The sequence below is a fragment of the Arvicanthis niloticus genome, chromosome 6, assembly GCF_011762505.2.
Source record: "Arvicanthis niloticus isolate mArvNil1 chromosome 6, mArvNil1.pat.X, whole genome shotgun sequence".
NCBI classification, from domain to species: domain Eukaryota; kingdom Metazoa; phylum Chordata; class Mammalia; order Rodentia; family Muridae; genus Arvicanthis; species Arvicanthis niloticus.
This window is the reverse complement of record NC_047663.1, coordinates 88,133,630-88,147,324: the sequence shown is the minus strand read 5'-3', so window position 1 is coordinate 88,147,324 and position 13,695 is coordinate 88,133,630. Positions and strand designations below refer to the sequence as shown.

General features: G+C 45.2%; 1 long non-coding RNA gene across 1 annotated transcript; it reads right to left on the bottom strand.

Moving 5' to 3' along the window:
• Nucleotides 1-931: 931 nt before the first annotated feature.
• Nucleotides 932-7,406, bottom strand: LOC143442542 (uncharacterized). The gene is made up of 4 exons (XR_013110791.1): nucleotides 7,127-7,406; nucleotides 6,084-6,221; nucleotides 4,656-4,813; nucleotides 932-1,336 (listed from the first exon to the last, which is right to left on the bottom strand). It is a non-coding gene; the product is annotated as an uncharacterized LOC143442542 (long non-coding RNA).
• Between the last annotated feature and the right edge of the window lie 6,289 nt (nucleotides 7,407-13,695).

The window sequence follows — 13,695 nt, the reverse complement described above, 5'->3', positions numbered from 1 at the left end:
GCCAACAGACATCGTGACTATCCAAGGATAGTACGATCTGCTTGCAGTACATCCCAAGCTTACTGGACACCTATCACACCCTACCACCCACTTTTGAAAGTCTCAAGACCTAGATCCATAGAGACTATTAGCAATTTTTCCTGAGAGAACATGAGGAAACTCAAAATAAAAATGTTTCTCTATCGACTGCCAGGGCACGCTGAGAAATGTCAAAGGACAGCTTGCTTTCCTCACACAAGAGGGCCAGAGAGTCACTGTCAATCAAGATAGATCAAGATGGATGAGGTCACTGTCAATTCTCCCCCACCTTCCTTTGCCTTTCTGGCCCAAGGAGTATGTGCAAAGGAGCCTTGGGATGGGTCTCTGTTGGCAGAGTGTTCACCTAGTGGCACAGAGCCCTGGGCTCCATCCTCAGCACCACACAAACTGGGTGTACTGCCAACTTTGAGAGGTGAAAACAGGAGAGCCAGAAATTCAAAGGCATTCTCCACCATATATCAAGTATGAAGCCAGCCTAGGCTGCATATGACTCTTATCATAAAAGAAAGAAAGAAGAAAAGGCAAATACAAAGAGTCCTAGACCAAAAAAAGGAAAAAAGAAGTCCAATATTAGGAGTCAGTCCTTCTGTCAACTGTCCCTTCAGCCTCATGTAGCCTTGTCATTGAACTCTGCTTGATTCTGCTGCATTTATCTGCGGACTAACTCATAGCTGAAACAGGCAAGGGCCCGCCCTATGACCAAGCCTCTAACCTCTACAGAAGCATCTATAGTTGGAACCATTCAGCAAGTGAGAGTAAGATGGGCTGAGAGGCTCAATAATGATGCCATGTTCACCATGATCCTCCAAACAAATGCTGGGGTATCTGGATGACCTCCAAAGGAGGCTAACACATTCTATGACTGAACCAATATTATGAACCCCATCTTTTTTGTTATTGTTGTCCCTATCTTATTAGGTACAGTATCAATAGGCCTGTAGAGTCAGGCACCCAGGTTTGCCTTTGCCCAAGGAATAGACGTTGTTGCATCTGGGATATTTTGGTTGGAATCTGTCTCCCCAGGAATGTGGAGTTTGAATGGAGCAAAGCTAGAGAGGGGAGCTGGTACTCTTGGTCTTGGAGATGAGAAGCTGAGCTCAGCCCTGCTCCCAGCTCTCCACCATCTGTCCCACCTGCCTTGCTGTCCAGGCATCCACTCTTCTGATGCTGTGTGTGCACCCAGATTTCCTTCTGTGGATCCCAGTGTCTGCTTCTGCTGCCTGCCACTGAGCATCTGTCCAGAGCACAGGACCAGACAGTCACAGCCAGTCTCTCACAGAGTCACAGAATCTAAAATCTGAGATCGAAGACATGTTTTAGTCGGGTGAAACCTGGTTTGTCTGTCTTTAGTTTCCCTGTCTGTGTTTTGGAAGAGACTTTGACAAAAAACACACATGTGCCCATTCCAGTGTCCTAAGCATTTCTGCTGTGTTTCTTACAATAGTTTCAGGGTTCCAGTCTTCTACGTAGGTCTTTGGACCATTTTGAGTTCATATTCACACACTGGGTGTCCACTGCAGCCTGCCCACTGACAGAGCTGTCGTCCCCATCGGATGTTTCCTGCACATTGTGCAGATCAGTGGGCTCCTCTGATCTGATCTGTGGGTGAGTTTGTTTTGTGTTCTCTCTCTCTCTCTCTCTCTCTCTCTCTCTCTCTCTCTCTCTCTCTCTCTCTCTCTTGTTCCATTGGCCTATGCTTCTACTTTCAGGCGGACACCATTGATCCTCGAAGTTTTAATTATGAGATTTCCATAATACACCTTGAACTCAGGTAGTGGAATGCCCCCTGTTCTGGCTAGTGATCATGTGCTATTTTAACCAGCAAAAGGATAGATGAGAAGATTTTGTGATTTCACATGAAGAAATGATATCCTAGAAGGTAGACTGGCCTGATTTAAACATTACAAAGCATACATATGTACTGAGATATCACGTAGTCCCACTGCATAATTTTTAGTAGCAATTAATTTTTTTTTTTTAATCTGAGGGCTGGAGAGATGGCTCAGAGGTTAAGAGCACTGGCTGCTCTTCCAGAGGTCTTGAGTTCAACTCCCAGCAACCATATGGTGGCTCACAACCGTCTGTAATGGGATCTGATGCTCTCTTCTGGTGTGTCTGAAGACAGTATACTCATATAAATAAAATAAATATTTTTTTTAAATCTGGGACTATGGAGAAGGCTTGGTAGGTAAAATACTCATCATATAAGTAAGAGGACCTAGTTGGATCCCAGAAATCACATAAAGCCAGATGTAGAAACTCCTATCTGATACCCTAGTGCCCTAAGACAAGGTGGGAGAAGGACACACGATGCATCTGAAATGTGACCTTAAAGTTTCCTAGTAGCCTAATTTCATTTGGAGGACAGATAGGTTGAGCAACACTGTCAGTGCCTGGGCATTTCCAAGGAGCTTCTACATTCTACACAGACACATCCTAAGTCAGCGGTCCTCAACATTCCCAATGCTGCAACCCTTTAATACAGTTCCTCATGCTGTGGTGACCCCCAACCATAAAATTATTTTTGTCGCTACTTCATAACAGTATATTTGCCACAGTTACAAATCAGTGTAAATAATACCTGTTGTGCAAGCCTTGTAGGGGTCATGACCCACAGGTGGAGAACCACTGCCTGATCTGCTCTGATTAGGTCTCCCCTTTCTCTATTTTGTGTTTTTCTACCCTCTTCTGCTGAAACTTACTCTGTGATAATTAATTTCAACTGTCAACTTGATTAAATCTGGAACCAACCAAGCAACACATCTATACACAGGTCTGCGCCTGTGCCTGAAAGGCCCAGGCCACACAATAGGGCTGAGACTGTGTAACAGACCACTGTGATCTTCAGTGCTCTAGGGGCCAGGTGGGACCCCAGCACCCATCTCTGTCCTTTCCTTGGAGACTGGGGTATTCTCTGGTCACTAAGCACACATCTACGCCCATTCAAAGGCAATGACAGAGGAGATTCTGCTCAGTCCCTGATTGTGACACTGCCTAGGGATCTCAGGACAACAGAAGGAAGGAGACCAGGTTAGTTTACAAACTCCAAAGGAGCTAAAAAGCTCCTCGTCCGCCTGCACTTGGCCCTGCCTTGTGCCTTTTCTGTATGTTTCCCATGTGTTATCGACATCACCTGTAATGCTGAACTTTCGCTTAAACCCATGTGTTCTTGCCTTTCCCCACATCAGAGCACGGGTCAACCTCGGTGCAAACTACTCTATTCCTGTGACTCAGAAGCAGAGCTCACCTGTAGCAATGGGCAGCCTTCTTAATGTCCATGACAGCTGCCCACATCTGGTCACTAGTGTGCTCAGAAAATATATATGTTCTAAAGACTCTCAAAAAGCTTCCCCCTTCTCCGGCACACATAACGAGATAGAGTCCAGTCCTCCAAGTGCTCCCAGGTTCTCAAACAAGAACATTAAGAAAATCAATCGCAATAAAACTCTGTTATGGACTGAATAAACGCTCATGTCCCTCCCAACCCTCTAAGAGATGATGTCAGGAGGTGGGCCTTTGGGGTGATTAGGTCATGAGGTCATCAGGACCTAATGAAATTGGTACCTTTATAAAAGGGACCTAAGGGATTCTGTCGTTAAAAGCACTCATTGCTCTTGCAGAAAAACTGGGTTCAGCTCCCAGCACCAACACCCACAATGGACAGTTAGTTCACAACTACCTGTAACTTCAGTTCAGAAAATTAATGCCCTCTTCTAGCCTGCACAGCACCTTGTTTATGTGGTGCACATATAGAAACGCACATACATGGACACACAAAGACACACACACACAGAGAGAGAGAGAGAGAGAGAGAGAGAGACAGACAGACAGACAGACAGACAGAGACAGAGAGAGAGAGACAGAGAGAGACAGAGAGAGACAGAGACAGAGAGAGACAGAGACAAAGACAGAGAGACAGAGAGACAGAGACAAAGACAGAGAGACAGAGAGAGACAAAGAGAGGGAGAGAGAAAATTAATTAATTAAACTTTTCTTAAAAGGGCCCCCAGGGGCCTGTTACTGTTCTATTGTTGTGGGAAGACCCCTCTAAAAGTAAACCTTGCTTCCTTTACTTATAAAATGAGGATTTTAAAGAAAGGGGGGGCGTGCAAAATGCCACTACCCTACCTGAGAGCAGAACAGATCAGCAATGCTCACAAGCAAGCATCAGGCTCACCTAGAGCATCAGGTCCCCCAGGAACGCCATTCACTCAGGAGCTTCAAGAACCTGCACTTCTAACAAGTCCCTGGGACAGTCCTGCTGGCTGCCTCTAACCCAGGATCTCCATTTCGAGGAGCCTTGGATTAGAGAGAACAGGGGAGAGTGGGGGGCATCCGTGAGATGTTATTACAGAAGTTAAGAATTGAGAGAGTTAAATGGTGCTGGATGGACTGGGGGAAAGGGAGTGTCCAGAATAGAATCCAGGAGACTTACGTTATTCCCGAGAAATACATTCCACAACTCCTAGGTGATACTTGAAGTCACAGCTAAATATAGCTGGACTGTTTTTTCCCAGACTTACTTACACACCTAAACTACTATTTAATTTTTAAATTGGGTTCAGTGAGAGATTAACAGTAACAAATAATACAATGGGAGCATCATAACAACATACCACAGTAAAAGTTATTTAAAACGGATGAATCGTCCACGTCTGAGAGTTCTCACTTAGTAGTTTCAGACCTTGGTTGGCCACAGGTAAACAAATCTCCATAAAAAAGAGCTCTGTTGGATGTAGAATGGACAGAATCCAGTGGTGGGCTGGACACTAGACTGGGAAAGAAAAGAAACAAGCAGAACATTCCAAGTTTCTGGGTTGAACCACTTGGCAGTGATGGTGGCACCCGCTGAAGGTTATAAGGTCCCAAGAAGGAAGAATTAACATGCAGAGATTAGGCCTGAATGACTCCCAGACACGTCCCAGAGACTGCATGAAGATACGTCCCATCTGACCTCAGATTCCAGCGTATACTGATGAACATATACTAAATGTTTAGGAGATGCTGTTGCAGACTAGTGAACAAAGGAAGACTCAGAACCCGAGGAACAGAAGGCTGGGGCGAAATAATGCTACTGTGGAGTGCAGCTGGCGAGCTGAGGTGGGAGAAGCACCCACGGCCTCACCTCCACTGGGTGTGCGATGCAGAGGGCAAGGCTGGGCACCACAGACAGCAGCCATCCAGTTCCCAGCAGGGTTCTGCTGCAAAAGTCTAAGGCTTGTGGTGGAAAGGCTTGCACATGGGCTAAATCAGTACGAACACCGGAGGAATCTAACTTATAAGGTAAATTATGGGAAAATTCGAGCTATTCAACTCAGGGAAAGGGGGAGAGCATATTGGGAACCAGGGAGAAAGGGGTCAGGGTCAGAGCGGGGAAAATGGTTTTACCCAAACTGATGACCCATTACGGGGAGAGAGGACACTTCTAGGTCACGACCTCCAAGCACAACTCGGCCTTGGTCCTTGCCACGTTCAAGAGTGGCAAAGAAGGACCCTCGTCTCCCCACGTATCCAGTTGTAAATTAGAAGGCTGTAATTCCAGCTGGGGGTTCTGGTGACATCATAAACCACAGACCCACAGCTCAACTCACCAGAAGCCCCAAGATGGAATTACAGCCTTTTTCCCTAATCCAGGCAGCTCTGGCCACTACCATTTTTTTTTCAGGATATAATAGAAATGAGGAATATTTTAACTATTTGTATGTATCCTTTCTTGTTCAGCTCTCATGGCCTTTCTCTCCAGTTCCACCCCAGAATACCCTCCTTTTGGTGGCAAGTCTGCAACTTCCCCTGGTCACAAAGGTAGCCCTTCTTTGGAGATGTTCCTCTGCCCTCCTTCCTTCTGCTCTTCCTTCTATCAGGAACAAGCAGCCCTCTGGCCTCTACCTTAAAGTTTTGCTTTTCAAGAAAGAGAAGTCCTGTCTCATCTGGGTCAACACCGTGCCCTGAAGCCCATGGAGGCATGAAAATGAAGATATGTTTTCAATGGCTCCATGGGGTCCAGAGCTTAATGGGCCTCTTTCTGAAAGCAAACAGCTACTCACATCACTCTTATCTGGGTTGGAGTCCTTGTTTTTGTGAACAGCTTTGCCAAATGCCAGCACACCTGGGTATCATGTTACGTCATATCCTGCTTCTTTATCTCCAGTCTACAGCTGGTGTTTCAGTTCCTGTGAGGAACCCTAAGAGGAGAAAAGCACAGGGCAGGCAGTGAAGGACAGCTGTCACTTGATGGGACCCTCCTGTCTAAGATACCCTATTCCTCATCCCTTTCACAGAGGCATAAAATTCATGGAGGACAGAGACAAAGGCTCAATTGATGGGGGTATTTTGTTCAAAGTCCTTGTGGCGGTTTGAGTGAAAATGGACCCTAGAGGCTCATACAGTTGAATACTTGGTCCTCAGTTGGTAGAACTGTTTGGGAAGGATTAGGAGGTGTGGCCTTGTTGGAGGGGGTGTGTCACTGGGGGCAGGTTTGGAGGTTTCAAAAGACTTCAGCCATTCTCTCTCTCTCTCTCTCTCTCTCTCTCTCTCTCTCTCTCTCTCTCCCTCTCTCCCTCCCTCCCTTCTCCTCCTCCTCTCCCTCTCCTCCCCCTCCTCTCCTTCTCCTCTCCTCCTCCTCCCCCTCTCCTTTCTTCCTCCATTCTCCCTCCCTCCCTTGCCCTCTCCCTCTCTTCTCTCCTCCCCCTCCTCTCGTCCCCCTTCTCTCCCCCCTTTCCTTCCCACCATCCCTCCAACTTTCAAATCCAGATGTGAGCTCTCAGCTGTTCCTGCTGCCGTGCCTTTGCCCTGGCCTCATGAACGCTAACCCTCTAAAACCATTAGCTCCAGATTAAAGTATTTCTTTTATAGGTTACCTTGCTCGTGGTGTTTTGTCACAGCAGCAGAAAACTAACCAAATCAATCCTGAATACACCACACCCCTTATTCATGGTTTCATTTTCCACAGTTCTGATTACCTAGAGCCATCTACAACCCGTAATCCTAGGATTATGAAAAAAAAAAAAAGGAAGGAAAAAAAAAACTAAAGAATTCACAAGTCTTTAGTTGTTGCATCCCAAGTAATGCTACAGTATTTCAAGCTGACCTGCTCCGTCCCACTGGATGCCAATCGTCCTTAAGTCCAGCATCCCACGCCATCTACGCTACCCACTCAGGAGTCACTTAGCAGCTGTCTTGGGTAGCAGATCCACAGCCACAGTGCTGCAGTGGTCCTGATGTAGTGGACCACGCTGTGTCACAAAGCCTGTATCATTTGCTCATCACAAAGGTACCATGTCATCAAACATCAGCACAGGAAGGGTGATAAAAGTAGGGTAAGATACTTGGAGAGAGACTACATGCACATACAATTTTTATTACCGTATACTGTGATTGTTCTAACTTATTATCTACTGCTAATTTGTTACTAATTAATAAATTAAAATTTACCTTAAGTATGTATAGAAAAAAAAACAGTAGATACACAGTATAATGGGTTTCCAAGCTAGGAAATTTTGGAACATAAATCCTTTGGATAGAAGAATAAGAGTAAATCCCTTGGGTTCAGCTGTCACGTAACTCCAGCAATGTTCCCCGAGTGTCCCATCCCTGGGCTAAAAGATCTGGAGAACAAATATTGCTGACTGACCTTCAATCAACATGGATTGTTATTTTTGTTTATTTGCTTGATTTTTTTCAGAAAAGTTAAAAATTTCACATCTTGCAGTCCAAGAAGAATCAAGAGACAGTCCAATTTTCTGTGTAAACTATAAATTAAATGATAATTTTATTGTCATTTAGTATATGTTGTATATATTATATTTTTAATATTTTATATATAAATGATAAAGTAAATTATTTCATAAAGGATTGTAATTTCCCCTAATATAAATTAATACCAAAGCATTACATACACAGTGATGAACTCTGCAGAAGGAAAGCAGACCTATGGCTCCTTTCCTGAAATGTCATCCCCCAGTCTCAGCATTTGAGATGGCAGTTTACAGGGGTCTGTCTATATGTACCATGGTATCTGCTCACACAGTGTGCAGCCTGAATCACAAGCATCATGGAGATATCCACCAACAGCATCAGTGAGATGAAGGGGGGGAGAACTGTTGTCTCGGGAACAGATGATTCAGGGTCACAGTAAACTACGGTGGTTTTACAGTTTCCTAGGGGGGTGGTTTTACAGTTTCCTAGGGGGCCTGGGTGCAAGCATCTTCCAAAGCATTTGATATTCAAATGCCACCCACAAATGCAGGGAACTACAGCCATCTTGGAGGGAGTAGACTCAGTTATAGCTGTCGTGAATACACACCTCCTTGTGTAGTGCCGCATTTATGATGCACAGAAGGATAAGGAAGGTACATGAACTAGGGGCCTGATTTTCTTCCTCTGGTACCCAGGACAGAAACAACATCATCCTGAGGAGTGGAGAACACTGTGGTATGTGTACTGTGCACTTACAGGAGGAGAGGGTCCCATGCTGAAACAGAGGGCCTCTTGTTTCCCCCACTCCAAAGCGAGTTGGCAGAATGGCCTGGTAAGAGAGAACAATTTATTCAGCCCCAAAATCAAACATTTAATTTCCAGATTAATCCCGTGTCATTGCACCGCAGGATGGAAAAACAGCGTCATCTTCTTAAATGCATAGGAACAAACTTGAGAACATCTTGTGGGTTTTTTATAGTTTGTATTTGTGTGTGCACACGCATGCATGCCCATGCATGCACGTGCAGAGTCCAGAAGCCCGTGTCCCGTTCTATCTCTCTTTGCCTTATTCCCTTGAGACAGGTACCTTCCAGCTTGCCATGTTTTAGCTGGGTAGGCAGCCAGCAGGCCCCAGTGATCCACCCTCACCACCGATGGAGTTACATGTTCCCACAGTCATGCCCAGTTTTGTCCTTGGGTGCGGGGATCTAAACTCAGGTCCTTACCCTTGCACTGAAACACTCTTAGCCACCGAGTCATCTCCCCAGTCCCTCATGGGGGTTTCCTACACAAGCTAATGGCCGGGACCATTCATTCCACTTGTCCACAGCCTAGGCCCCTTAACTGCAAAGAAACTACCTGTTCTTCATGCCCTGGGGCTACAACTGCTGCTGCTGAAGCCATGTTTGACCACATGGTCTCAGACCCAAAGTGGCTGCAGCATCTTCAGCAAGCTTCATCTCTGCATATGCCTTAGCTTCTTCCTCTGTGAAATAAAAGCCTCCTTGTGAGGCTTGTGAAATTTAAGTGAAAACACAGAAGGTGCATGTATCCTCAATAAATCATGGGTGTCAGGGGCCCCTTCCCCTCTGTCAATATGCTTGAGTTGGCTAGAATTACTATCAACTATTAAAAAAGAAAAAAATCTGACTGAAACTTGATTAGTCAGTTTCTAATTGTTGGGCTGGGTGTTTAAGGGGGGAGAGGGTTCGAATTGGCGTGTGGCCCTGGAGATTTCAGTCCATCCTGGCAGGGAGATTTCCTATGGGGAGGAAGCAGGGAGAGAAAGTCTGTGTTAATAGGATCTCTCCTTTCTCCCTCTTAGTCCATCCAGGCCCTTAGCCCATGGGGTGGTGTCACCCCCATTTAAGGTGGCTCTTTCTCTCTAATCTTCTCTGAAAATGTCCCAGAGACACACTCACAGGTGTATACAATGTCCTAGGTGCTTCTCAATTCAGTCAACAGCCCGGACGAACTGTCATATCATTAGCTCATACAACCGAAAACCCAGCCTGCAGCTCAGCCAGAATCAGGACACTAGTGGTGTTTGGGTCTGTGTTCTCTCTTCTTACTCTGCCGCAGCTCCAGTCTCAGACAAGCAGGCACCTGCATGGTAGCAAGACAGATGCAATGATATCCATCTCTATCCACCCCGGGTTCAGGTCTATGGTACAGATCTCAGCAGGACCCACAAAAACTGAAGAACTCAACCCAAGCTCAGTACCGCGGTTGCCTATCCTTTCCCTCGCTGCAGACTAGACCAAGCACGCTGCCATGTGCCCATTGGCATTATCATTTCATATGGTATTCTTTTTTTACTCAAAATACTTCATCTTTGTTGTGCACAAAATGACAAGAGGGTCTGATTTCTTTCGTGCAAACCGATTTACCTGGAGTCGTGTTCATGAACCTTATTGACGTTAGACAAGCCCCCTCCCAGCACAAGCTCTCCCCTCCCAGGAGATGTCACTCTGCAGTGGCACTCTCAAAGTACCCCAAGTATGCTGATGTTCCTCTGTCCCTCCTACTTACCACATCCCACCTGACTGCTCAGCTTCTGGGTTCAGCTTCAGAGTCCCCTCCCAGCACCATGGACAAAGTTTGGCATCCTTCTCTACAACTCCTTCAGCATCACATTGGATGAGTTGCTGGTCATTCCTATAAAGAGGAATGACCTTAACTGCTTACCCGCTTGTGTACTGAGCTGATGCCCTGTCCTGCTCTCCCAAGTGTGCTCAATGGCTCTGAGACTGGCCGTCGATGTTCCCGAGGGACTGACAAGCAGAAATTCTCTCACCAGCTTGCTTGGTTCCATGGCTTGTCTCTCGGGCTAGGCTTGGCCCAGACTAAGTCATCTCTCCTTAACAAATGAAATCAAATATCAGCTGACACTCCAACCATGTCTTTTTTTTTTCCCCTATTACAACAGCATACCACAGAACAGGTGATTTATAAAGAAAAAAATATTTCTTAGAATTCTGGAGGCTTGAAAGAGCAAGAGCATGGTGAGAGCCATCAATCATGATGTTAGCCCACGGTAGAAGTGTGTGAGGCAGGAGCATGAGGCTCAAATCATCCTGCTGACCTAGTCCTATAGAATTCTTAATGTGACAGCTTTGTTTCTTGCCAACATGTCACATTCTTGCAGGTGGACAGTACACTGGTACCCCACCCCCAAGCTGAGAGAGCTCTCCCCATCCGTCAAGAGGCTGGTAGGCATGCCAGATGAGATAAGAACGAGTAAATGGCCTCCACTCCATGGGCCAGAACCAGGACCCATCCCACCAGAAAGAGATCAGAAAGTATGAGACCATAAGGTCAGAACAAAGCGGGGCCTGGAAATAGTTGGTGACTGGCACCCATAAGGTGGGATGCCCTGGCCTTATCTGTCATGAAAGAGGAACGAAAAAGGTCATCAATCACTATATGGAGGAGGAAAATACTGGCCGGGGAGGCTGGGGGCAGAATGAGCATGATCAAGATCCCATGAGGGTGTGGTTTTTATCTGCTGAATTATCATTTGTGGTTTAAAGATAAAAAATTTTAGACTCCCAAGTTATCATTTATGGCTTAAGGTTAAAAAAAAAATTAGAGTCCATGTCTGATAGGACTGAATTAGAATTTACATTTTAACATGATATATGAGAGTAATTTGCATATGCATTAAGGTTTGAAAACTGTTCTGGTATTTATGAGAATATTTCAGGACATTTTGTTTTAATAATTATTTGTTGTATTTTCTCTATAGTAAATGATGCTACTATACTCATCTGTGACAGTGTATTTATGAGTAATATATCTATGAACAATGTGCTTTACAAAAAATTGACTTAAAAAAAAATAGTAAGCAATAGGACTAGTCAGATATCAATGTTGAGCAAACCGTGATCAATGTTACATGAATGTCTGAAATTTGGGAGTGCTGCCCAGTGGGAGCTGGGAGCGTTCCTAGCTTCTCCTTTCCCTCCACAGTGACCATCCCTACCCTGATTCTCTCCCTTCACTCACATATGACTTTTCCTACAGTCAGGAGGAAACAGGACAACGTACTGGATTCTTGGTAGAAAAAGGGACATGGCTACTCCAGCTCAAACCAGCTGGAAAAGCAGGAGCAGCCACTCAGCTCAGAGGCTTTCCAGAAGCAGACCACTGTGTAGAAGGGCAGGCCTCCTGGGTGATAATGGAATTGACTACAATGTTGCTAGGTTGCCTAGCAACATTGTAATCATCATGATATGTAGCACATTGCTAATGGGTGGCACAGGAATGGAAAAGTCTATACTGGGGTCCCATGCAGTGCAGGATATTTAATAGTCAATAAACGAGTGTGGCTAGCTTAGGTATTTGCTGTACTATATTTTCCATCATTATTTTAAAGTATACGCCTCCTCCTGAAGAGAGTTGACTATCACACAGTATGCCTTATGCCCAGCAGCAGCCTCATCCTGGTGTCTACAGAGGATATTGCTTACACCAAGAAGCCCCATCCAGTGACTAGTCGGTACCAACAGCTATGGTATCTGCACAGGGGCACATCGGCACATGACACTTGTCTCATAAGACATCCCAGTTATGGGGTGTGTGACTATACTTGCAAATATCATCCTGTTTTACTTTTGTTGAGGATTTATTTAATTTATGGTTTCAGAGAGTTTAGTGTACAGCTGCTTACTATGTACACGGGCATAACGCAAGGTGATGGGAACATGAGGCAGAGGAGAACTGCTCATATATGATGCTCAGTGTGCATGTGCGGCACTGACATACATGGAGGCAAACACATATACATATAACTAATAGAATAAAAAATTTTAATGAAAAAACCCCTCAGACTAAATGTTTCCAATGGGTGCTGTCTGAACAGGTGTTTTAAGGTTCTGGGATCTTGTTCAGAGAATTGAAGAAGCGCATGCAGATGATTAAATTCCAAGGATATTTTATTCAGAAGCAAAGGCATGGTAGAGATTGGATGGGCTGCAAGCAAGAGTACTCAGGGGCCCTTGTTACTGTTTGGGTTGTTCTATTATGATATCCAGGAGGAGGAGCTGGCAGCTAAAGAGCATCAGGCAGACAGGTCTCTGTTCTGATTGACAGGCTTGAACTACATAAGCATTTACTCACTGCACCTGTCCCTTCCTATGATGCATCTATGTCCATAATTAATTAATTATGATTAATTGGATATATGATTAAAATCTATAATTAATATGATTACTCATAATATCTAATTATGCATAGGACCAAGATGGTAAATAGGAATTTTCTTCCCTAAGCATTTATTCAAAGGAGAGTTTGTCTTATAGCACACACATCCAAAACTAGCTCCTGCCCGATCAACCCTTTGCTTCCTGTACCAGGAGATATCCTAGGACGGGTTTGAGCAGACTGATCACAGAAGGGAGAACCTAAAGGTTGCTAGGGAAAGAGGCACTTAGTCCGTGTTTGAAATGGTATGTGCACATAGCTTGAAAGCAAGAGAGGGTCTTAGGTTGCTAGGTCCCTTGTTAGGAGAGGCGTGTGTGCACAGCTCACGTCCCAGTTGATAAACTATTTCTATGCTTGCCTGTAACACAAGAACATGCTTCTTCCTCCTGGAGCTGGGAAGTCAGAGAAGATGACATGCAGATGATCCCGGAAGAGCTGCCGTAGAAAGGGGTATGGAATACCAACCTGCTATTCTCCCAAAGCCACACTCTCTCAGAGAAGCACCACCCTCCTTCTGAATCCAGGTTCTAATCTAGGTCTTGACTCAAGTTTGGCCACTTGCTGCTGGCTCTCTTTGGAGACATCATTTGCTCTCCTAAGGTTACAGTTACTAAGTGCCATCTTCGACATCCTGGGTGCCAAGCACTGTTTTAGCACTTTCTGTGTCTTGGTTCACTTCATCCTCACGCCCCACTTCACTCATGAGACATTGGGCTTAGAGAAGTGAGTTCTAACTCACCAGGTTCCAAAGCAGCA